The sequence below is a fragment of the Rutidosis leptorrhynchoides genome, chromosome 3, assembly GCF_046630445.1.
Source record: "Rutidosis leptorrhynchoides isolate AG116_Rl617_1_P2 chromosome 3, CSIRO_AGI_Rlap_v1, whole genome shotgun sequence".
In the NCBI taxonomy this organism is placed as follows: Eukaryota; Viridiplantae; Streptophyta; class Magnoliopsida; order Asterales; family Asteraceae; genus Rutidosis; species Rutidosis leptorrhynchoides.
Window position 1 is genome coordinate 417,456,912 of NC_092335.1, and position 25,185 is coordinate 417,482,096.

The 25,185-nt window shown below is 36.6% G+C and overlaps 1 long non-coding RNA gene across 2 annotated transcripts in view; it reads left to right on the top strand.

Annotated features, from left to right (window-relative positions):
• LOC139898594 (uncharacterized) overlaps window positions 1-25,185 on the top strand; it is a 158,468-nt gene that overhangs the window by 6,106 nt on the left and 127,177 nt on the right. The window contains exon 3 of one of the 2 annotated variants that reach the window (XR_011777067.1): window positions 18,590-18,747. The exons of the other annotated variant lie outside the window; for it this stretch is intronic. This is a non-coding gene — a long non-coding RNA (uncharacterized lncRNA). Of the gene's footprint in view, window positions 1-18,589; window positions 18,748-25,185 lie in introns of those variants that run through there. 2 annotated transcript variants of the gene reach the window in all.

A 25,185-nucleotide genomic window follows, 5' to 3' on the forward strand; every position in this document is an offset into this window, starting at 1 on the left:
GTTAATTCTAAACTTGTTCGCAAACAAAAGTTAATCCTTATAACTTGACTTTTAAAATCAACTAAACACATGTTCTATATCTATATGATATGCTAACTTAATGATTTAAAACCTGGAAACACGAAAAACACCGTAAAACCGGATTTACGCCGTCGTAGTAACACCGCGGGCTGTTTTGGGTTAGTTAATTAAAAACTATGATAAACTTTGATTTAAAAGTTGTTATTCTGAGAAAATGATTTTTATTATGAACATGAAACTATTTCCAAAAATTATGGTTAAACTCAAAGTGGAAGTATGTTTTCTAAAATGGTCATCTAGACGTCGTTCTTTCGACTGAAATGACTACCTTTACAAAAACGACTTGTAACTTATTTTTCTGACTATAAAACTATACTTTTTCTGTTTAGATTCATAAAATAGAGTTCAATATGAAACCATAGCAATTTGGTTCACTTAAAACGAATTTAAAATGAAGAAGTTATGGGTAAAACAAGATTGGATAATTTTTCTCATTTTAGCTACGTGAAAATTGGTAACAAATCTATTCCAGCCATAACTTAATCAACTTGTATTGTATATTATGTAATCTTGAGATACCATAGACACGTATACAATGTTTCGACCTATCATGTCGACACATCTATATATATTTCGGAACAACCATAGACACTCTATATGTGAATGTTGGAGTTAGCTATACAGGGTTGAGGTTGATTCCAAAATATATATAGTTTGAGTTGTGATCAATACTGAGATACGTATACACTGGGTCGTGAATTGATTCAAGATAATTTTTATCGATTTATTTCTGTACATCTAAATGTGGACAACTAGTTGTAGGTTACTAACGAGGACAGCTGACTTAATAAACTTAAAACATCAAAATATATTAAAAGTGTTGTAAATATATTTTGAACATACTTTGATATATATGTATATATTGTTATAGGTTCGTGAATCAACCAGTGGCCAAGTCTTACTTCCCGACGAAGTAAAAATCTGTGAAAGTGAGTTATAGTCCCACTTTTAAAATCTAATATTTTTGGGATGAGAATACATGCAGGTTTTATAAATGATTTACAAAATAGACACAAGTACGTGAAACTACATTCTATGGTTGAATTATCAAAATCGAATATGGCCCTTTTTATTAAGTCTGGTAATCTAAGAATTAGGGAACAGACACCCTAATTGACGCGAATCCTAAAGATAGATCTATTGGGCCTAACAAACCCCATCCAAAGTACCGAATGCTTTAGTACTTCGAAATTTATATCATATCCGAAGGGTGTCCCGGAATGATGGGGATATTCTTATATATGCATCGTGTTAATGTCGGTTACCAGGTGTTCACCATATGAATGATTTTTATCTCTATGTATGGGATGTGTGTTGAAATACGAAATCTTGTGGTCTATTATTATGATTTGATATATATATATAGGTTAAACCTATAACTCACCAACATTTTTGTTGACGTTTTAAGCATGTTTATTCTCAGGTGATTATTAAGAGCTTTCGCTGTCGCATACTTAAATAAGGACGAGATTTAGAGTCCATGCTTGTATGATATTGTGTAAAAACTGCATTCAAGAAACTTATTTTGTTGTAACATATTTGTATTGTAAACCATTATGTAATGGTCGTGTGTAAACAGGATATTTTAGATTATCATTATTTGATAATCTACGTAAAGCTTTTTAAACCTTTATTGATGAAATAAAGGTTATGGTTTGTTTTAAAATGAATGCAGTCTTTGAAAAACGTCTCATATAGAGGTCAAAACCTCGCAACGAAATCAATTAATATGGAACGTTTTTAATCAATAAGAACGGGACATTTCAGTTGGTATCCGAGCGTTGGTCTTAGAGAACCAGAATTTTGCATTAGTGTGTCTTATCGAGTTTGTTAGGATGCATTAGTGAGTTTGGACTTCGACCGTGTTTACTTGAAAAATGATTGCTTAACGAATTTTGTTGGAAACTATATATTTTTAACATGTGAATATTATGTGATATATTAATCTCTTAACGCGTTTGATATTATGTGATAGATGTCTACCTCTAGAACAAGTCCCATTGACTCACCTAATAATAATGAAGAGTCAAATGTAAATTGTAATGATTCGTGGACTGATTCACAAGTTCCCGAAGAGGAACCGGAAGAAGAGTCGGAACCAGAAGAAGAATCGGAACCGGAAGAAGAATCGGAACCGGATGAAGAAATAGAACCGGTGGGGGAAATAATAAAACGGTTAAGTAAAAGAAAATCCTCAACCAACCGACCGAGGTTAATTATGGTCAATGGTGTTTCCGCTAAGGAAGCAAAATATTGGGAGGATTACCAATTCTCCGATGAATCGGATTCTGACGAGAATTCCGATGATGTTATAGAAATTACTCCAACTGAATTTAAAAAGGCAAAAGAAAATAATAAGGGAAAGGGCATAAAAATAGAGAAATCTAATTCCAACCCCGATGAACTTTATATGTATCGTCAACCCCCGAAGTCCTTAAGTTGTAACAATGACCCGGGAACCTCTAAACCACCAGGTTTTTCTAAACCAATGTGGAAAACGATGGCTCGTATTAGGGGAACATCATATATCCCTAGAAACTTGGCAAAACGAACCAAAACCGAAGAAGAAGAAACGAGCGAGTCGGAATAAGATATTGTATTCGTGTGGTGTAATATATGTAATATAGTGTGTTTATGCTTTATGATATATGTAAAAATTGCTTGTATTAATAAGTATTTTTTTTATGAATCTAACTCTTGTCTATTTTACAGTATAAAAACACAAAATGGATAGACAACCCAATATTTTAAGAGACCTACCAGGAGACATGATTGATGAAATCTTGTCTAGAGTCGGTCAGAATTCTTCGGCACAACTATTTAAGGCGAGATCAGTTTGTAAGACATTCGAAGAACGTTCTAAGAATGCCTTGGTTTATAAAAGGCTTTCGTTCGAAAGATGGGGGATATCACATTGGGAAATCCATAAGTTACGATGTGTTTACTTTGACGCATATATTGCGGGGAACCCAAATGCTATTTTACGCAATGGGTTAAGAAATTATTTTGACTCAATATATCCGAATATTGGACTTCGTGATTTAGAAAAAGCGGCTAACATGCAACATAAAGAAGCATGTTATGCTTACGGATTAGTAATGTTCGCTTCTCACCAAAGTGAGAACAAGAACATCGGGCTACAACTATTAAACAAAACGTTCCCACAAGTGACGGAGTCTGTAATTGGGGTAAGAAATGAGGTTTTTAGATTGTTACGGGACTGTTGGACATTACGTAACCCTCGTCCCTTTGACGACGTTACAACACGCTGTCTTATCAACGGCCATAACGGTTATGTTCCACAAGACCAAGGATGGGAAGTAATCCTAGTAAAACCAGAATGCATGACTTGTTTCTGGACGTATGAATTACGTGTCTTTATTGCCTTTGCTGAACGACTTGTGTACTAGCTAGAATTATCTTCACAACCATCTTGTATCAAATTTATTGTGTGCTATATTTCATGCTATATGTAAAATAAGCGGTATTGTAAGTTTGTAAAATATTGTGTAAAAGTTTGAACGCAAAATATTATTATAATCAGTTTTTCATATAGAATTGTAGTAGTTGAATTGTATATTAGCTACTAAGTATGAACTTAACGGGTAGGTACTACCCGAATTTAAACTTATAAAACGCTAATATGAAGAAAAAGCTTTTATAAATGAGTTCATATTATGCTACGAAATACTATTAACTACTCTTAATATTCTGTATGATTAACTTGTTCCATTTGACTATTTTGAAGGAAATGGCACCGACTACTCGACACACCGTGAATATGAATGAAGAGGAATTCCGTACTTTTCTAGCTTCAAACATAGCCGCAGTACAGGCTGCGCTACATACCAACAATAACCTTGGATCTAGCAGTACAGGAAATCGTGTAGGATGCACCTACAAAGAATTCACTGCCTGCAAACCTTTGGAATTTGATGGAACCGAAGGACCGATCGGATTGAAACGGTGGACCGAGAAGGTCGAATCGGTGTTTTCCATAAGTAAGTGTACTGAAGAGGACAAAGTGAAGTACGCTACGCATACCTTCACAGGTTCTGCGTTAACATGGTGGAATACCTATCTAGAGCAAGTGGGACAAGATGATGCTTACGCACTACCGTGGTCAGCATTCAAGCACTTGATGAACGAGAAGTACCGTCCCAGAACCTAGGTCAATAAGCTCAAGACAGAACTTAGAGGGTTACGAACCCAAGGATTTGATGTTACCACGTACGAAAGACGATTCACAGAATTGTGCCTATTGTGTCCGGGAGCATTCGAAGATGAGGAAGAGAAGATCGACGCGTTTGTGAAAGGATTACCGGAAAGAATCCAAGAAGATATAAGTTCACACGAGCCCGCCTCCATACAACAGGCATGTAGAATGGCTCACAAACTAGTGAACCAGATTGAAGAAAGAATTAAAGAACAGACTGCTGAAGAGACCAATGTGAAGCAAGTCAAAAGAAAGTGGGAGGAAAACGGTGATAAGAATCACCAATACAACAACAACAGCAATTACAACAATAATCGCAACAATTATCCCAGCAATCGCAACATCAATCGCAACTACAACAAACGACCCAACAACAACAACAACAACAACAACAACAACAACAGCAGCAGCAACTACAACAATCATCCCAACAACAATAATAACCGCAACAACAACAACAATCAGAAGCAGCTATGCCAAAGGTGTGAAAAGTATCACTCGGGGTTCTGCACCAAATTTTGCAACAAGTGTAAAAGAAATGGTCATAGCGCGGCGAAGTGTGAGGTCTACGGACCAGGGGTTAATAGAACGAAAGGAACAAATGGTGTCGGAACGAGTAATGGCGGAGCAAGTAGTGTCGGAGCAAGTTATGCCAATGTAGTTTGTTATAAATATTATTAGAAATTGCCCGAACCAGGAGAACACGAATGGACAAGGCCGCGGAAGAGTTTTCAATATTAATGCGGCAGAGGCACAGGAAGACCCGGAGCTTGTTACGGGTACGTTTCTTATTGACAATAAACCTGCTTACGTTTTATTTGATTCGGGTGCGGATAGAAGCTATATGAGTAGAGATTTTTGTGCTAAATTAAGTTGTCCATTGACGCCTTTGGATAGTAAATTTTTACTCGAATTAGCAAATGGTAAATTAATTTTAGCAGATAATATATGTCGGAATCGAGAAATTAAACTGGTTAGCGAAACATTTAAGATTGATTTGATACCAGTAGAGTTAGGGAGTTTTGATGTGATAATCGGTATGGACTGGTTGAAAGAAGTGAAAGCATAGATCGTTTGTTACAAAAATGCAATTCGCATTATACGAGAAAAAGGAAAACCCTTAATGGTGTACGGAGAAAAGGGCAACACGAAGCTACATCTTATTAGTAATTTGAAGGCACAAAAACTAATAATAAAAGGTTGCTATGCTGTTCTAGCACACGTCGAGAAAGTACAAACTGAAGAAAAGAGCATCAATGATGTTCCCGTCGCAAAAGAATTTCCCGATGTATTTCCGAAAGAATTACCGGGATTACCCCCACATCGATCCGTTGAATTTCAAATAGATCTTGTACCAGGAGCTGCACCAATAGCTCGTGCTCCTTACAGACTCGCACCCAGCGAGATGAAAGAACTGCAAAGCCAATTACAAGAACTTTTAGAGCGTGGTTTCATTCGACCAAGCACATCACCGTGGGGAGCTCCTGTTTTGTTTGTCAAGAAGAAAGATGGTACATTCAGGTTGTGTATCGACTACCGAGAGTTGAACAAACTTACCATCAAGAACCGCTACCCACTACCGAGAATCGACGACTTATTTGATCAACTACAAGGCTCGTCTGTTTATTCAAAGATTGACTTACGTTCCGGGTATCATCAAATGCGGGTGAAAGAAGATGATATTCCAAAGACTGCTTTCAGAACACGTTACGGTCATTACGAGTTTATGGTCATGCCGTTTGGTTTAACTAATGCACCAGCTGTGTTCATGGACCTTATGAACCGAGTGTGTGGACCATACCTTGACAAGTTTGTCATTGTTTTCATTGATGACATACTTATTTACTCAAAGAATGACCAAGAACACGGTGAACATTTGAGAAAGGTGTTAGAAGTATTGAGGAATGAAGAATTGTACGCTAAGTTTTCAAAGTGTGCATTTTGGTTGGAAGAAGTTCAATTCCTCGGTCACATAGTGAACAAAGAAGGTATTAAGGTGGATCCGGCAAAGATAGAAACTGTTGAAAAGTGGGAAACCCCGAAAACTCCGAAACACATACGCCAGTTTTTAGGACTAGCTGGTTACTACAGAAGGTTCATCCAAGACTTTTCCAGAATAGAAAAACCCTTGACTGCATTAACGCATAAAGGGAAGAAATTTGAATGGAATGATGAACAAGAGAAAGCATTTCAGTTATTGAAGAAAAAGCTAACTACGGCACCTATATTGTCATTGCCTGAAGGGAATGATGATTTTGTGATTTATTGTGACGCATCAAAGCAAGGTCTCGGTTGTGTATTAATGCAACGAACGAAGGTGATTGCTTATGCGTCTAGACAATTGAAGATTCACGAACAAAATTATACGACGCATGATTTGGAATTAGGAGCGGTTGTTTTTGCATTAAAGACTTGGAGACACTACTTATATGGGGTCAAAAGTATTATATATACCGACCACAAAAGTCTTCAGCATATATTTAATCAGAAACAACTGAATATGAGGCAGCGTAGGTGGATTGAATTATTGAATGATTACGACTTTGAGATTCGTTACCACCCGGGGAAGGCAAATGTGGTAGCCGATGCCTTGAGCAGGAAGGACAGAGAACCCATTCGAGTAAAATCTATGAATATAATGATTCATAATAACCTTACTACTCAAATAAAGGAAGCGCAACAAGGAGTTTTAAAAGAGGGAAATTTAAAGGATGAAATACCCAAAAGATCGGAGAAGCATCTTAATATTTGGGAAGACGGAACCCGGTATAGGGCTGAAAGGATTTGGGTACCAAAATTTGGAGATATGAGAGAAATGGTACTTAGAGAAGCTCATAAAACCAGATACTCAATATATCCTAGAACGGGGAAGATGTACAAGGATCTCAAGAAACATTTTTGGTGGCCGGGTATGAAAGCCGATGTTGCTAAATACGTAGGAGAATGTTTGACGTGTTCTAAGGTCAAAGCTGAGCATCAGAAACCATCAGGTCTACTTCAACAACCCGAAATCCCGGAATGGAAATGGGAAAACATTACCATGGATTTCATCACTAAATTGCCAAGGACTGCAAGTGGTTATGATACTATTTGGGTAATAGTTGATCGTCTCACCAAGTCAGCACACTTCCTGCCTATAAGAGAAGATGACAAGATGGAGAAGTTAGCACGACTGTATTTGAAGGAAGTCGTCTCCAGACATGGAATACCAATCTCTATTATCTCTGATAGGGATGGCAGATTTATTTCAAGATTCTGGCAGACATTACAGCAAGCATTAGGAACTCGTCTAGACATAAGTACTGCCTATCATCCACAAACTGATGGGCAGAGCGAAAGGACGATACAAACGCTTGAAGACATGCTACGAGCATGTGTTATTGATTTCGGAAACAGTTGGGATCGACATCTACCATTAGCAGAATTTTCCTACAACAACAGCTACCATTCAAGCATTGAGATGGCGCCGTTTGAAGCACTTTATGGTAGAAAGTGCAGGTCTCTGATTTGTTGAAGTGAAGTGGGGGATAGACAGATTACGGGTCCGGAGATTATACAAGAAACTACCGAGAAGATCATCCAAATTCAACAACGGTTGAAAACCGCCCAAAGTCGACAAAAGAGCTACGCTGACATTAAAAGAAAAGATATAGAATTTGAAATTGGAGAGATGGTCATGCTTAAAGTTGCACCTTGGAAAGGCGTTGTTCGATTTGGTAAACGAGGGAAATTAAATCCAAGTTATATTGGACCATTCAAGATTATTGATCGTGTCGGACCAGTAGCTTACCGACTTGAGTTACCTCAACAACTCGCGGCTGTACATAACACTTTCCACGTCTCGAATTTAAAGAAATGTTTTTCTAAAGAAGATCTCACTATTCCATTAGATGAAATCCAAATCAACGAAAAACTTCAATTCATCGAAGAACCCGTCGAAATAATGGATCGTGAGGTTAAACGACTTAAGAAAAACAAGATACCAATTGTTAAGGTTCGATGAAATGCTCGTAGAGGACCCGAGTTCACCTGGGAGCGTGAAGATCAGATGAAGAAGAAATACCCGCATCTATTTCCAGAAGATTCGTCAACACCTTCAACAACTTAAAATTTCGGGACGAAATTTATTTAACGGGTAGGTACTGTAGTGACCCGAACTTTTCCATGTTTATATATATTAATTGAGATTGATATTTACATGATTAAATGTTTCCAACATGTTAAGCAATCAAACTTGTTAAGACTTGATTAATTGAAATATGTTTCATATAGACAATTGACCACCCAAGTTGACCGGTGATTCACGAACGTTAAAACTTGTAAAAACTATATGATGACATATATATGGATATATATATATTTAACATGATACTATGATAAGTAAACATATCATTAAGTATATTAACAACGAACTACATATGTAAAAACAAGACTACTAACTTAATGATTTTTAAACGAGACATATATGTAACGATTATCATTGTAAAGACATTTAATGTATATATATCATATTAAGAGATTTTCATACATGATAATATCATGATAATATAATAATTTAAAATCTCATTTGATATTATAAACATTGGGTTAACAACATTTAACAAGATCGTTAACCTAAAGGTTTCAAAACAACACTTACATGTAACGACTAACGATGACTTAACGACTCAGTTAAAATGTATATACATGTAGTGTTTTAATATGTATTTATACACTTTTGAAAGACTTCAATACACTTATCAAAATACTTCTACTTAACAAAAATTCTTACAATTACATCCTCGTTCAGTTTCATCAACAATTCTACTCGTATGCACCCGTATTCGTACTCGTACAATACACAGCTTTTAGATGTATGTACTATTGGTATATACACTCCAATGATCAGCTCTTAGCAGCCCATGTGAGTCACCTAACATATGTGGGAACCATCATTTGGCAACTAGCATGAAATATCTCATAAAATTACAAAAATATGAGTAATCATTCATGACTTATTTACATGAAAATAAAATTACATATCCTTTATATCTAATCCATACACCAACGACCCAAAACACCTACAAACACTTTCATTCTTCAATTTTCTTCATCTAATTGATCTCTCTCAAGTTCTATCTTCAAGTTCTAAGTGTTCTTCATAAATTCCAAAAGTTCTAGTTTCATAAAATCAAGAATACTTTCAAGTTTGCTAGCTCACTTCCAATCTTGTAAGGTGATCATCCAACCTCAAGAAATCTTTGTTTCTTACAGTAGGTTATCATTCTAATACAAGGTAATAATCATATTCAAACTTTGGTTTAATTTCTATAACTATAACAATCTTATTTCAAGTGATGATCTTACTTGAACTTGTTTTCGTGTCATGATTCTGCTTCAAGAACTTCGAGCCATCCAAGGATCCGTTGAAGCTAGATCCATTTTTCTCTTTTCCAGTAGGTTTATCCAAGGAACTTAAGGTAGTAATGATGTTCATAACATCATTCGATTCACACATATAAAGCTATCTTATTCGAAGGTTTAAACTTGTAATCACTAGAACATAGTTTAGTTAATTCTAAACTTGTTCGCAAACAAAAGTTAATCCTTCTAACTTGACTTTTAAAATCAACTAAACACATGTTCTATATCTATATGATATGCTAACTTAATGATTTAAAACCTGGAAACACGAAAAACACCGTAAAACCGGATTTACGCCGTCGTAGTAACACCGCGGGCTGTTTTGGGTTAGTTAATTAAAAACTATGATAAACTTTGATTTAAAAGTTGTTATTCTGAGAAAATGATTTTTATTATGAACATGAAACTATATCCAAAAATTATGGTTAAACTCAAAGTGGAAGTATGTTTTCTAAAATGGTCATCTAGACGTCGTTCTTTCGACTGAAATGACTACCTTTACAAAAACGACTTGTAACTTATTTTTCTGACTATAAAACTATACTTTTTCTGTTTAGATTCATAAAATAGAGTTCAATATGAAACCATAGCAATTTGGTTCACTTAAAACGAATTTAAAATGAAGAAGTTATGGGTAAAACAAGATTGGATAATTTTTCTCATTTTAGCTACGTGAAAATTGGTAACAAATCTATTCCAACCATAACTTAATCAACTTGTATTGTATATTATATAATCTTGAGATACCATAGACACGTATACAATGTTTCGACCTATCATGTCGACACATCTATATATATATTTTGGAACAACCATAGACACTCTATATGTGAATGTTGGAGTTAGCTATACAGGGTTGAGGTTGATTCCAAAATATATATAGTTTGAGTTGTGATCAATACTGAGATACGTATACACTGGGTCGTGGATTGATTCAAGATAATTTTTATCGATTTATTTCTGTACATCTAACTGTGGACAACTAGTTGTAGGTTACTAACGAGGACAGCTGACTTAATAAACTTAAAACATCAAAATATATTAAAAGTGTTGTAAATATATTTTGAACATACTTTGATATATATGTATATATTGTTATAGGTTCGTGAATCAACCATTGGCCAAGTCTTACTTCCCGACGAAGTAAAAATCTGTGAAAGTGAGTTATAGTCCCACTTTTAAAATCTAATATTTTTGGGATGAGAATACATGCAGGTTTTATAAATGATTTACAAAATAGACACAAGTACGTGAAACTACATTTTATGGTTGAATTATCGAAATCGAATATGCCCCTTTTTATTAAGTCTGGTAATCTAAGAATTAGGGAACAGACACCCTAATTGACGCGAATCCTAAAGATAGATCTATTGGGCCTAACAAACCCCATCCAAAGTACCGAATGCTTTAGTACTTCGAAATTTATATCATATCCGAAGGGTGTCCCGGAATGATGGGGATATTCTTATATATGCATCTTGTTAATGTCGGTTACCAGGTGTTCACCATATGAATGATTTTTATCTCTATGTATGGGATGTGTGTTGAAATACGAAATCTTGTGGTCTATTATTATGATTTGATATATATATATATATATATATATATAGGTTAAACCTATAACTCACCAACATTTTTGTTGACGTTTTAAGCATGTTTATTCTCAGGTGATTATTAAGAGCTTTCGCTGTCGCATACTTAAATAAGGACGAGATTTAGAGTCCATGCTTGTATGATATTGTGTAAAAACTGCATTCAAGAAACTTATTTTGTTGTAACATATTTGTATTGTAAACCATTATGTAATGGTCGTGTGTAAACAGGATATTTTAGATTATCATTATTTGATAATCTACGTAAAGCTTTTTAAACCTTTATTGATGAAATAAAGGTTATGGTTTATTTTAAAATGAATGCACTCTTTGAAAAACGTCTCATATAGAGGTCAAAACCTCGCAACGAAATCAATTAATATGGAACGTTTTTTAATCAATAAGATTGAAGCCATTGATAATTTGCCATCTCCGAAGACAAAGAAAGACGTGCAGAGTCTAACTGGGAAGCTTGCGGCAATCACGCGGTTTTTGTCGAAAGCCGCAGAGCGACAGTTGCCATTCTTCAATACTTTGAAGAATCGTTTAAAGAAAAAAGACTTCGTATGGATTCAGGAAGCAGAATCAGCCTTTCAGGAGATGAAAAAGGTGCTCGCAGAATTACCAACACTCACCGCGCCAGTATCAGGGGAAACGCTTACGCTTTACCTTGCGGCATAAAAAGAAGCTATCAGCTCGGTTCTTATCGCAGATCGCGGAAAGGTAATCCATTTCCTTTTGCTTATGAATTATTTATTTCGTATGCAATTAATACTGAGGTTTTCTTAGACGCAAATGCCGGTCTACTTCGTAAGCAAGACGCTGACAGCAAGCGAAGTAAACTATGCACCAATAGAAAAGCTAGTATATGCGCTAGTCCATACGGCGCGGCGTTTGCGCTGATATTTTTAAGCACACCCAGTTGTGGTTCTAACTGATCAGCCAATCAAGCAGGTTGGTAAATACCTAATTTGCGGCAATGACCGGGAATACCGCATTGACTAACGCAATCATCTTATGTTTCAGGTGCTGTATAAACCTGAAATCTTTGGCCGAATGGCTAAATGGGCTGTTGAGTTAGGAGAGCATGAAATAAAATTTTCTTCGCGAAGCGCGGTTAAGGGTCAAATACTTGCGGATTACCTAGCAGAGTTACCTGCGGATGTCGAGGCATCAGCAGAACATCGGGATACGCCTGCACCAACTTTGTCACCATGGGAGTTATACACCGATGGTGCCTGCAGCGCAGTTGGCGCGGGTGCGGGTGTAATTTTAACTGGTCCAGATGGCGAAGAGCATACATATGCGCTACGGTTTAATTTTGCTATTACGAACAACGAAGCAGAATATGAGGCTCTGATAGCAGGTATGCGCATTGCGCATAAATTGAATGTTAAAATTATGCACGCTTATGTGGATTCAAAGCTGGTATGTAGTCAAGTCAGCGGGGACTTTGAAGTGCATGACATTGCCATGCAGTAATATTTATTGCTTGTTCATAACCTCGCTGACCAGTTTGAAGCTTTTCAAATCTCCCACGTAATGCGGGGGCAAAATAAGAAAGCGGATGCGCTTAGCAAATTGGCTGCTTTGGCTTTTGATCATCTGGGGAAGAAAGTTCTTATAGAAGAACTACATGCGAAATCCATTATTATGATGCCTTTAGTGGCACCTGTTGAGGAATCCAGCTCAACGTGGATGACACCCATCATCGCTTTTTATTGCGGGATGGCACTTAGCCTGCGGATTCCGTTGAGGCAAAGAAAGTCCGCATTAAGGCACCACTGTATGCCCTTGAGGGTGGCGTCCTATATCGAAAGAATTATTTGGGGCACTTAAGGTGCATTGGTCCGAAAGAGGCAGAGGAAGTTGTACGCGAGGTGCATGAGGGCGCATGCGCTCTTCATTCGGGGCACATGTCCATTGTGTCAAAAATTATGCGACTAGGTTATTATTGGCCCACCATGTACGCAGATACCGCACACATAGTTAAGCAATGTGAATCGTGCCAAATACAAGCGCCTATCAGCAGAGCACCTGCGCATCCAATGATCCCAGTCTCATCACCATGACCATTCTGCAAATGGGCAATTGACATAGTCGGACCATTTCCAAAAGGCCGAGGTAATTTTATCATTCATTTTATATCATATGCTGTTTGCATCAAAATCTTACGCATGCTCTGCACACGCAGGAAATATCAAATTCTTGATTGTTGCAATTGACTATTTCACGAAATGGGTTGAAGCAAGACCGCTGGCAACAATTTTAGAAAAAAGGGTGCGAAATTTTGTATGAGAAGACATCGTTTATCGATTCGGCATACCAAACGAAATTGTTAATGATAACGGTACGCAGTTTGCGGGAGATCCTTTTCGCAGCTAGTGCGCGGAGCTTAATATTAAGTAAACTTTTACATCAGTTGCGCACCCACAAGCGAATGGCCAGTGCGAAGTCACCAACCGGGATATAGTGGCTGGAATGAAAGCTAGGTTGGGTCATGGTCGCGTTGGTTGGGTGGATGAACTACCGAAGGTTTTATGGGCACATAGAACAACACCCAAAGCAAGCACTGGTGAGACTCCGTTCAGTTTGGTCTATGGGTCAGAAGCTGTTGTGCCCGCAGAGATTGGGGTACCAACGTTCCGCATACAGAATTTCAACGAGCAAAATAACTCAGAAGCTTTGCGGGAAAATCTTAACTTGCTGGAAGAACGCAGACTCTCTGCGGCGATAAACGAAGCCAATAATAAGCAGAAAATTGCGAAATACTACAATCAGCGTGTGCGTTCGCGCTCTTATAAGTGCGGGGACTTAGTTTGGCGTCAGAACGATGCAAGTCATGCGGAGGATACTGGGAAACTGGGGCCCCCGTTAGGAAGGTCCATACAGGGTAGCGAATGCAAGCAACACCGGGGCATACCATCTCGAGACATTAGATGGAAAACCTGTGAAACGCACTTGGCACGCGACGTTATTAAAAAAATGTTATATGTAGCTGGATGGACCTGATCACTCCAATTTGTTTTAGCACATTATTTTTTCTATGTATTTTCCGTCCGTTTGGATGTGTCGCGGATGTAATCATGATTAATGCCAATTAAATATTTACTCGCGCATACTTTTGTTGTTTATTGTTTTCCTTTTTGTATGCGGTTCCTGCCTACTTAAGGGGTGTCCTCTAGCCCTCGTGCGGCAGAAGCCTGTTTGGTTACAAGGCTAGACATTAACGGCAGGCGAAGGGAATTGGTTTTCCCCTATCCAAGCGCCACACAGACTAGATGGCTGCCAAGTCGACTTAAAAATACAAGCATTGGTTTGCTTGTGCGTAATTACTCTCGCATTGGTTTGCTTGAGGAACTCTTAAGTGTAAAAGCATTGGTTTGTTTTTAGTTGCGTTGCTTACCATACAGCTAAAGTGCACCTCTATCACATGACAAAGCAATAACGCGGTAATTTTTGAGTCTAAACTGTTAAACAGGTAAAGTTGCTAAAAGCATTGGTTTATTTTACGCAGTACATGCGTATGCGCATAAGTTTTGGTTAACTATGAGCATGGGCATGCGGTTCATCCTTTGTTTTGATTCGCGATATATAAACAAACTAATACACTACGCATGCATAACACGATGATATATACATAAAATTAAGTTATTACATATGGTAATTGTTTCAAATGTCTGCCCAACACGGGACTTAAGGCCCAAAAATTGTATTTGCGATTGCCTGCCTAAGCATAGGACTTACGGCGCAAACTATTACAAGCTAACACTAATAATCATCCTCGAGGAACCCATCAATCGACATGTTCGGGTCCGCAGCAAACGCATTGATTAGGGGGATAGGGATGGCTGTGATGGCTTCTTCCGCCTCCATTAACGCCACAGCCGTACCCTCCTTTAACTTCTTTTGTACAATGTCGGGGTACGGCGGTGTCAGACCGCAAGCTTGGATTACCTCCAGTACTGCCCTGTTGATTTCGTGGTCTTTAACCGCATCAACGTAGGTGTTGAACTTGTCGGATACGGGCCCGGAATCCATCACCTTCTGCGCAATGGTAGGGAGGGCGGTGCGAAGCTTTGCTAAGTCTGCCTCTACCAGCTCGCGGCCGGTCACCACGTCATCCTTCTCCCTAGTAACCTTTTCCAGCTCCATCCGCAGGCGCTCCGCCTCCCCCTTGGACTGGTCAACAGCCCCAACCAACTCGCGATTTTTCTTTCTTTCCTCAATCAGCGCCGTTTTTGTTTCTGCCGCAGTCAGCTCCACCGCTTTGCGCGCCTCTTCCGCGGCATCCCTGTCTTTCTTAACCTGATCAACCCCCGCTTGCAGCAACCCTAGCTCTGTTTCTTTGCGCAGGGCCAGTTGGTATATATTAGGGGAGCGGCCCGCAAACATACCGAAGAACACAAGGCCGTTTTGTATGAAGGCGTTGTGCACTTGGTTGAAGGGCAATGCGGCTAGTTGCTCGCGGAACTCTGCAGGGAATATTTTTTGCAGAAAAGCAGGTTGCTCCACGGCGTTTTCGGCGGAGGATTGGGTGAGTTGATTGAGGTTGGCAAGGCGGAAGCTGCCATGAGGAGGAGTGGGCGTTGTATCCGAGTCCACATGTATCGCCTTATCCCTTGACGTGGCGGTAGCTTCAAGCTCCGGATTCCCTTGGGAAGGAGTATGATGCGTTTCCTCAACATGCTCTGCGTATTACTAACACGTTAGTACATAAATTAAGTATGCGGTGTTTATGCAAGGAAGGGATGCTTACCAGTAGTGGGAGGAGGTAGATCCGCAGAACGTGGCTCGATGGGAATGAAGTTATCGTTCCGCATATCCTCCCTCTGTTTGGGAGTGAGCTTTTTCTTCTTTTGCCGGGTTGCGGAGGCTTCGGCAGCCTTGCGCTTGTCGCCGGAGGCGGCAAGTGCTGGCTCCGCGTTTTCGCCAGACTTCTCCTGCTCCAGCTATTTGTTCACATCTTGCTTGCGGAAGGAGATGCCTGCAATCTCCTCCGCAGTGAGTACTTTCTTCATCTTCATCTCTGCATACATACGCGCATGCGTTAGAACATATAAGTATATAGAATAATGTTATGTTAGTACGTGTTTACACTATTCCTACCCTTGCCATCCGGTGCGACTATGGTTGGGAGCACGTCCTTCCATGGCCAGTGTGCGGATATCTTCCTTAGCAGCAGCATCACATTCCCATATGACCGATTAATAAGCTGTGTTTTCGCGCACTCCGCTTACAGTTTCCTTTCATCCTCATCAAGGACGGGGGTCTTGTTCACATCCTTCCCCACGTTTTCGCACCATATAAGCGTTTGCGGGAAGTTTACACCCACGACAGTTTGGTCAATGAAAAAGAACGTTTCTTTCCATTGACCCGCATTCGACTTTGGGGTCTTGGTGAAGTTCTGACGGGCAAAAAAGGTAAACCACGATTTGTGGTGGTTGGCTAATCGGTATAGATGACAGAATACCTTAACTAGGGGCACCTTGTTGAGTGCAACGCACCACATCTCAAACAAAACTATTTTCCCTATGGCGTAAGGGTGTAACTGCCCTAATCCTACGTTAAAATGATCTAACACGCCTAGGAAAAAATCGGTGGGAGGAACCCTAAAGTTTCCATGCTTAAACGCATGCTCGTAAATGGCAACCTTATTCTCCGGTGGTTCATGAGCACGCTGATTAGGCAGGGGTGGCACCGGATTGTACTGTGCTAGTGGTGGATATTGTTTCACTAACGAATCTATGTGCTTCTGCTCTATAATGGAAACTACACTATCTACATATGTCTCGTTAGCCTTAGTCATTTTCTATGAGTAATCGGAGGAGTACTAACCTTTAAATGTTGGCCGGAATGTTTGGATTTTGATCGAAGTTGAAAATGGCAGCGTATCGAGGAAGCTTGAGGCAGAAAAATGGAAATGTGTGTGAATTGGGTCTATTTATAGTGAAGATTGGGAGTCATGGGGTGGGATGGTGTAATCGTGGCTGTACACGTGTAACGCACTCAACGGATAGCATTTTATTTACGAGCGTGGATGCCAGTTGGGTATGATTCACTAGGAGCGCGTGCCTGACACGCGCCTGACAACTGCCACTTTACGTCTTGTCAGCCGAATGGGCTTCTGCGACAGTGACAGGCATTTAATGACCTCGAAACGCACGCGGAAAATTAAATGCTAGCCGTTTTCTTGTTTTTTCTTTTCGCTTAATAGTTTGATATCATATGTCTTGCGTCATATAACATCAAACTGGGGGGACATAATGATACCGCAACCCGCATGCGCCGTGTATACGTATGCGGGCACTCGCTAGCATGCGTATGTGTGTGCTTGTACGCGTTATGCGGTATGTGGATTCACATCGAATTCCTTTGTTCCCGATACGACGGTTACTTGGTCATCAAGTCGATATCTTTTCCATAATTATATCCGTGATTCGGGGGAGTTTGTTATGGAAAGGATTACCACTATCTCGGATGGTTCTAGAATTAGGGTTTGCCTATATATACAAACCCTAACTATCATTCTAGGACACAATCACTTTACGTAACTATCATCTACTACACGTCTTACGTAACCAGCATCATCTAGCATCTTCTCAAGGTTAACAGATTAGTTTCTCGTTAACTGATACCTACAACCTTATTTGGGGCCTTCTGATCGATGACCAGTCATCGAAGGTGGACTTAATCACTTGGTCACCCCGCCGACATCATCATGTCGGCCAGGGTTATTCACGGTAGCCAGACCGGAGAGCCTTGTTCTAAGATCCTTAACCACCTCCCCCCCCCCCTCTCTTACGTATTGAACAAGCATATTAACCCCATGGTGAAAATATGCATGATCATTACACTTGTCATTATGTAGACGTAATTGGAATGGTGACCTACTACAGTGAAGAGAAACAATATGGTGACAGCGATGACTTGCAGTCTAAATATAGAGTTATCGACTTAAAAGATCTGGAGTAAATAATTCATTTACATGATTTATTTTTCTTAATATTTTCTAATTTTCTATTTTTATAATTGCTAATTATTAAAGTTCATATTATATGTTGTGTTATGGTCAGTGGTGTTTCCCTATCCTGCACCCTGTGGGGTAAATTTATGCGGGCTTTTCTGATTATTTGAATTCAGAGGAAAATAGAGTGTGTGTCATATTGATAATACAGTTTGACAACACAAAAAAGCATGATGGTAAGAATGATACACATATGTTATGACTATTATTAGTTTATGTCACATGTCATTTGTTTTCATCACTTATTTTTATTTTTTTATTCTAATGCAGAGCAATTGACAGTCCGATCTGATTGGCACTAAACACATGTCATGATAGACGCTGGTATCCCAGTCGTTAATGAATTTCAAACATACATCATCACTTGGTATTGTATGAATGTTGTTAAGATGATCTTTCAAACATAAAATGGTCTTACAACATCTAATTTATCGATAAAAATAGAGTCCTATAATGTATGTTGTAATACAAGAGAAAATAATCTAAAAGATCAATTGTGTTTATTAATTATTTATAAAATTTATATGCTAACATACTAACTGTATTATGGAAGTTCATGGTACCGATGCCTCGGTTACGTCATTGGCGCCATCGCACACCCCGCCAACAGACAAACTTGAAGATATAATTTACATGTCACATGTGTTGGCTGTGATGAACTGGCCATATCCAGCGTAGGTTTACTATTATTACATGAATCTTTCGTTATTATAACAATTTTTTCATGTTTAGATGCTAATACTGAACAACCGTACTTCAAAAATTGAAGTACACATAACGTTTGGATCCACACCCTAGATGCATATAATGCAGAAGTAGCTTTTCAACTACATGATCGAACCTTATTTCTAAGTGTAGACTAGACAAAGATCATTAATAATCTCAAAATTGGAGAATCTGGTATAATGTGCTTTACTGCTTTTGATAAAGGAAACTATGAGTTGGTGATTTACTCAAGATACATGATCCCAAATTATTTTTTAAACATCACCATAATTGGACAAATATTCTTGAAATTCAGCGTAAATTGTTCGATATGACTCCTTACAGGAGATTCCTTCATTCATGACTTTTGTGGATGATCCTAATTATCACGCATTGGTGTGAAATTTCTTCAATATTACATCTATTTTTTTAATACCTTCTTCATTAGTAACTTAAATGCCTAATTTATTGTTTCTTCAATATTACATATATTTTTTTTATTAACTTCATTAACATTAAATTAAATTATAATACTATTTTATTGTGTTTATTACTTTCATTAACAACACTTTAACATTGTTTCAGTATAAAACACTTAAAAAGAAATGTATATCTGCATACAAAGGAAGGTCGAGGCTTAAAGATCAGTGGTTTATGACAAGTTGATCATACGTGTAGGATGTCCATAGTTAGTTACGGATCTCAAATTGAATTCTGGAGATTGTGTCATTTTTTATGCATTTGATAAACTTAATATCGAGATGCTAATATATAACAAAGATGGTGATGAAAATTCTTGCATATTAAATCGTATGTTGGATGTAATGGATTACCCTTATTTCTTGCAAAAAGAAGTTGCTTCATGGGATTGCGATATATTGATACCCCGCGAAAATGTGTTGGTAAGTAAAATATATTATACATTTAAATTTATAAACACATCTTTAAAATAACTTATTTTTTGTAATTTACTACTATATAATTATGTTGTAAATTACTTGAATTCATTTCAATATTTTCCATTAAAATAAATAAGTAAATAAATAAATAAATAAATAAATAAATAAATATATATATATATATATATATATATATATATATATATATATATATATATATATATATATATATATATATATATATATATATATATATATATATATATATATATATATATATATATATATATATATATATATATATATATATATATATATATATATATATATTTCTTTAGCGTCTTCCAAATGAACTGTTGTTACTTTCTGTAACGACCCAGTGTTTTTTCAACGTTTAATTATTAATATTTATTATTAATACTTGTGCTAAATAAATGTATTGTTATGCATTTACATGTTACCGTATTTAACTTTACAATGCCCGACTAGTCTTTGTGAGACGCGTACTTTTCACGAATAATATTTTTTAATATTATTTATGTACTGACCCGAACTTTTCCATGTTTATATATATTAATTGAGATTGATATTTACATGATTAAATGTTTCCAACATGTTAAGCAATCAAACTTGTTAAGACTTGATTAATTAAAATATGTTTCATATAGACAATTGACCACCCAAGTTGACCGGTGATTCACGAACGTTAAAAGTTGTAAAAACTATACAATGACATATATATGGTTATATATATAGTTAACATGTTTTTATTATAAGTATGTATCTCATTAGGTATTTTAACAATGAGTTATATACATAAAAATGAGACTATTAATTTAAGAAACTCGAAAACGATATATATAACGATTATCGTTATAACAACGTCTTACTAGGTACATATGAATCATATTAAGATATTGATACACTTGGTTAATTATGTTAAATGATAAGTGAATATATTATTAAGTGTATTAACAATGAAATACATATGTAAAAATAAGACTACTAACTTAATGATTTCGAAACGAGACATATACGTAACGATTATCGTTGTAACGACATTTAACTGTATATACATCATACTAAGATATATTATATATCATAATATCATGATAATATAATAATTTAACATCTCATTTGTTATAATAAACAATGGGTTAACAACATTCAACAAGATCGTTAACCTAAAGGTTTCAAAACAACATTTACATGTAACGACTAATGATGACTTAACGACTCAGTTAAAATGTATATACATGTAGTGTTTTAATATGTATTCATACACTTTTGAAAGACTTCAAGACACTTATCAAAATACTTCTACTTAACAAAAATGCTTACAATTACATCCTCGTTCAGTTTCATCAACAATTCTACTCGTATGCACCCGTATTCGTACTCGTACAATACACAGCTTTTAGATGTATGTACTATTGGTATATACACTCCAATAATCAGCTCTTAGCAGCCCATGTGAGTCACCTAACACATGTGGGAACCATCATTTGGCAACTAGCATGAAATATCTCATAAAATTACAAAAATATGAGTAATCATTCATGACTTATTTACATGAAAACAAAATTACATATCCTTTATATCTAATCCATACACCAACGACCAAAAACACCTACAAACACTTTCATTCTTCAATTTTCTTCATCTAATTGATCTCTCTCAAGTTCTATCTTCAAGTTCTAAGTGTTCTTCATATATTTTACAAGTTCTAGTTACATAAAATCAAGAATACTTTCAAGTTTGCTAGCTCACTTCCAATCTTGTAAGGTGATCATCCAACCTCAAGAAATCTTTGTTTCTTACAGTAGGTTATCATTCTAATACAAGGTAATAATCATATTCAAACTTTGGTTCAATTTCTATAACTATAACAATCTTATTTCAAGTGATGATCTTACTTGAACTTGTTTTCGTGTCATGATTCTGCTTCAAGAACTTCGAGCCATCCAAGGATCCGTTGAAGCTAGATCCATTTTTCTCTTTTCCAGTAGGTTTATCCAAGGAACTTAAGGTAGTAATGATGTTCATAACATCATTCGATTCATACATATAAAGCTATCTTATTCGAAGGTTTAAACTTGTAATCACTAGAACATAGTTTAGTTAATTCTAAACTTGTTCGCAAACGAAAGTTAATCCTTCTAACTTGACTTTTAAAATCAACTAAACACATGTTCTATATCTATATGATATGCTAACTTAATGATTTAAAACCTGGAAACACAAAAAACATCGTAAAACCGGATTTACGCCGTCGTAGTAACACCGCGGGCTGTTTTGGGTTAGTTAATTAAAAACTATGATAAACTTTGATTTAAAAGTTGTTATTCTGAGAAGATGATTTTTATTATGAACATGAAACTATATCCAAAAATTATGGTTAAACTCAAAGTGGAAGTATGTTTTCTAAAATGGTCATCTAGACGTCGTTCTTTCGACGGAAATGACTATCTTTACAAAAACGACTTGTAACTTATTTTTCTGACTATAAACCTATACTTTTTCTGTTTAGATTCATAAAATAGAGTTCAATATGAAACCATAGCAATTGGATTCACTCAAAACGGATTTAAAATAAAGAAGTTATGGGTAAAACAAGATTGGATAATTTTTCTCATTTTAGCTACGTGAAAATTGGTAACAAATCTATTCCAACCATAACTTAATCAACTTGTATTGTATATTATGTAATCTTGAGATACCATAGACACGTATACAATGTTTCGACCTATCATGTCGACACATCTATATATATTTCGGAACAACCATAGACACTCTATATGTGAATGTTGGAGTTAGCTATACAGGGTTGAGGTTGATTCCAAAATATATATAGTTTGAGTTGTGATCAATACTGAGATACGTATACACTGGGTCGTGGATTGATTCAAGATAATATTTATCGATTTATTTCTGTACATCTAATTGTGGACAACTAGTTGTAGGTTACTAACGAGGACAGCTGACTTAATAAACTTAAAACATCAAAATATATTAAAAGTGTTGTAAATATATTTTGAACATACTTTGATATATATGTATATATTGTTATAGGTTCGTGAATCAACCAGTGGCCAAGTCTTACTTCCCGACGAAGTAAAAATCTGTGAAAGTGAGTTATAGTCCCACTTTTAAAATCTAATATTTTTGGGATGAGAATACATGCAGGTTTTATAAATGATTTACAAAATAGACACAAGTACGTGAAACTACATTCTATGGTTGAATTATCGAAATCGAATATGCCCCTTTATATTAAGTCTGGTAATCTAAGAATTAGGGAACAGACACCCTAATTGACGCGAATCCTAAAGATAGATCTATCGGGCCCAACAAGCCCCATCCAAAGTACCGGATGCTTTAGTACTTCGAAATTTATATCATATCCGAAGGGTGTCCCGGAATGATGGGGATATTCTTATATATGCATCTTGTTAATGTCGGTTACCAGGTGTTCACCATATGAATGATTTTTATCTCTATGTATGGGATGTGTATTGAAATATGAAATCTTGTGGTCTATTGTTACGATTTGATATATATAGGTTAAACCTATAACTCACCAATATTTTTGTTGACGTTTAAAGCATGTTTATTCTCAGGTGAATATTAAGAGCTTCCGCTGTTGCATACTAAAATAAGGACAAGATTTGGAATCCATGTTTGTATGATATTGTGTAAAAACTGCATTCAAGAAACTGATTTCGATGTAACATATTTGTATTGTAAACCATTATGTAATGGTTGTGTGTAAACAGGATATTTTAGATTATCATTATTTGATAATCTACTTAAAGTTTTTTAAACCTTTATTTATGAAATAAAGGTTATGGTTTGTTTTAAAAATGAATGCAGTCTTTGAAAAATGTCTCATATAGAGGTCAAAACCTCGCAACGAAATCAATTAATATGGAACGTTTTTAATCAATAAGAACGGGACATTTCAGTTGGTATCCGAGCGTTGGTCTTAGAGAACCAGAAAATTTGCATTAGTGTGTCTTATCGAGTTTGTTAGGATGCATTAGTGAGTCTGGACTTCGACCGTGTTTTCTTTAAAAATGATTGCTTAACATTTTTGTTGGAAACTATATATTTTTAACATATGAATATTATGTGATATATTAATCTCTTAACGTGTTTGACATTATGTGATAGATGTCTACCTTTAGAACAAGTCCCATTGACTCACCTAATAATAATGAAGAGTCAAATGTAAATTGGAATGATTCGTGGACTGATTCACAAGTTCCCGAAGAGGAACCGGAAGAAGAGTCGGAACCTGAAGAAGAATCGGAACCGGAAGAAGAATCGGAACCGGATGAAGAAATAGAACCGGTGGGGGAAATAATAAAACGGTTAAGTAAAAGAAAATCCTCAACCAACCGACCAAGGTTAATTATGGTCAATGGTGTTTCCGCCAAGGAAGCAAAATATTGGGAGGATTACCAATTCTCCGATGAATCGGATTCCGACGAGAATTCCGATGATGTTATAGAAATTACCCCAACTGAATTTAAAAAGGCAAAAGAAAATAATAAGGGAAAGGGCATAAAAATAGGGAAATCTAATTCCAACCCCGATGAACTTTATAGGTATCGTCAACCCCCGAAGTCCTTAAGTTGTAACAATGACCCGGGAACCTCTAAACCACCAGGTTTTTCTAAACCAATGTGGACAACGACAGTTAGTATTAGGGGAACATCATATATCCCTAGAAACTTGGCAAAACGAACTAAAACCGAAGAAGAAGAAATGAGCGAGTCGGAATAAGATAGTTGTATTCGTGTGGTGTAATATATGTAATATAGTGTGCTTATGCTTTATGATATATGTAAAAATTGCTTGTATTAATAAGTATTTTTTTATGAATCTAACTCTTGTCTATTTTACAGTTTAAAAACACAAAATGGATAGACAACCCAATATTTTAAGAGACCTACCCGGAGACATGATTGATGAAATCTTGTCTAGAGTCGGTCAGAATTCCTCGGCACAACTATTTAAGGAGAGATCAGTTTGTAAGACATTCGAAGAACGTTCCAAGAATGTCTTGGTTTATAAGAGACTTTCGTTTGAAAGATGGGGGATATCACATTGGGAAACCCATAAGTTACGATGTGTTTACTTTGACGCATATATTGCGGGGAACCCAAATGCTATTTTACGCAACGGGTTAAGAAATTATTTTGACTCAATATATCCGAATATTGGACTTCGTGATTTAGAAAAAGAGGCTAACATGCA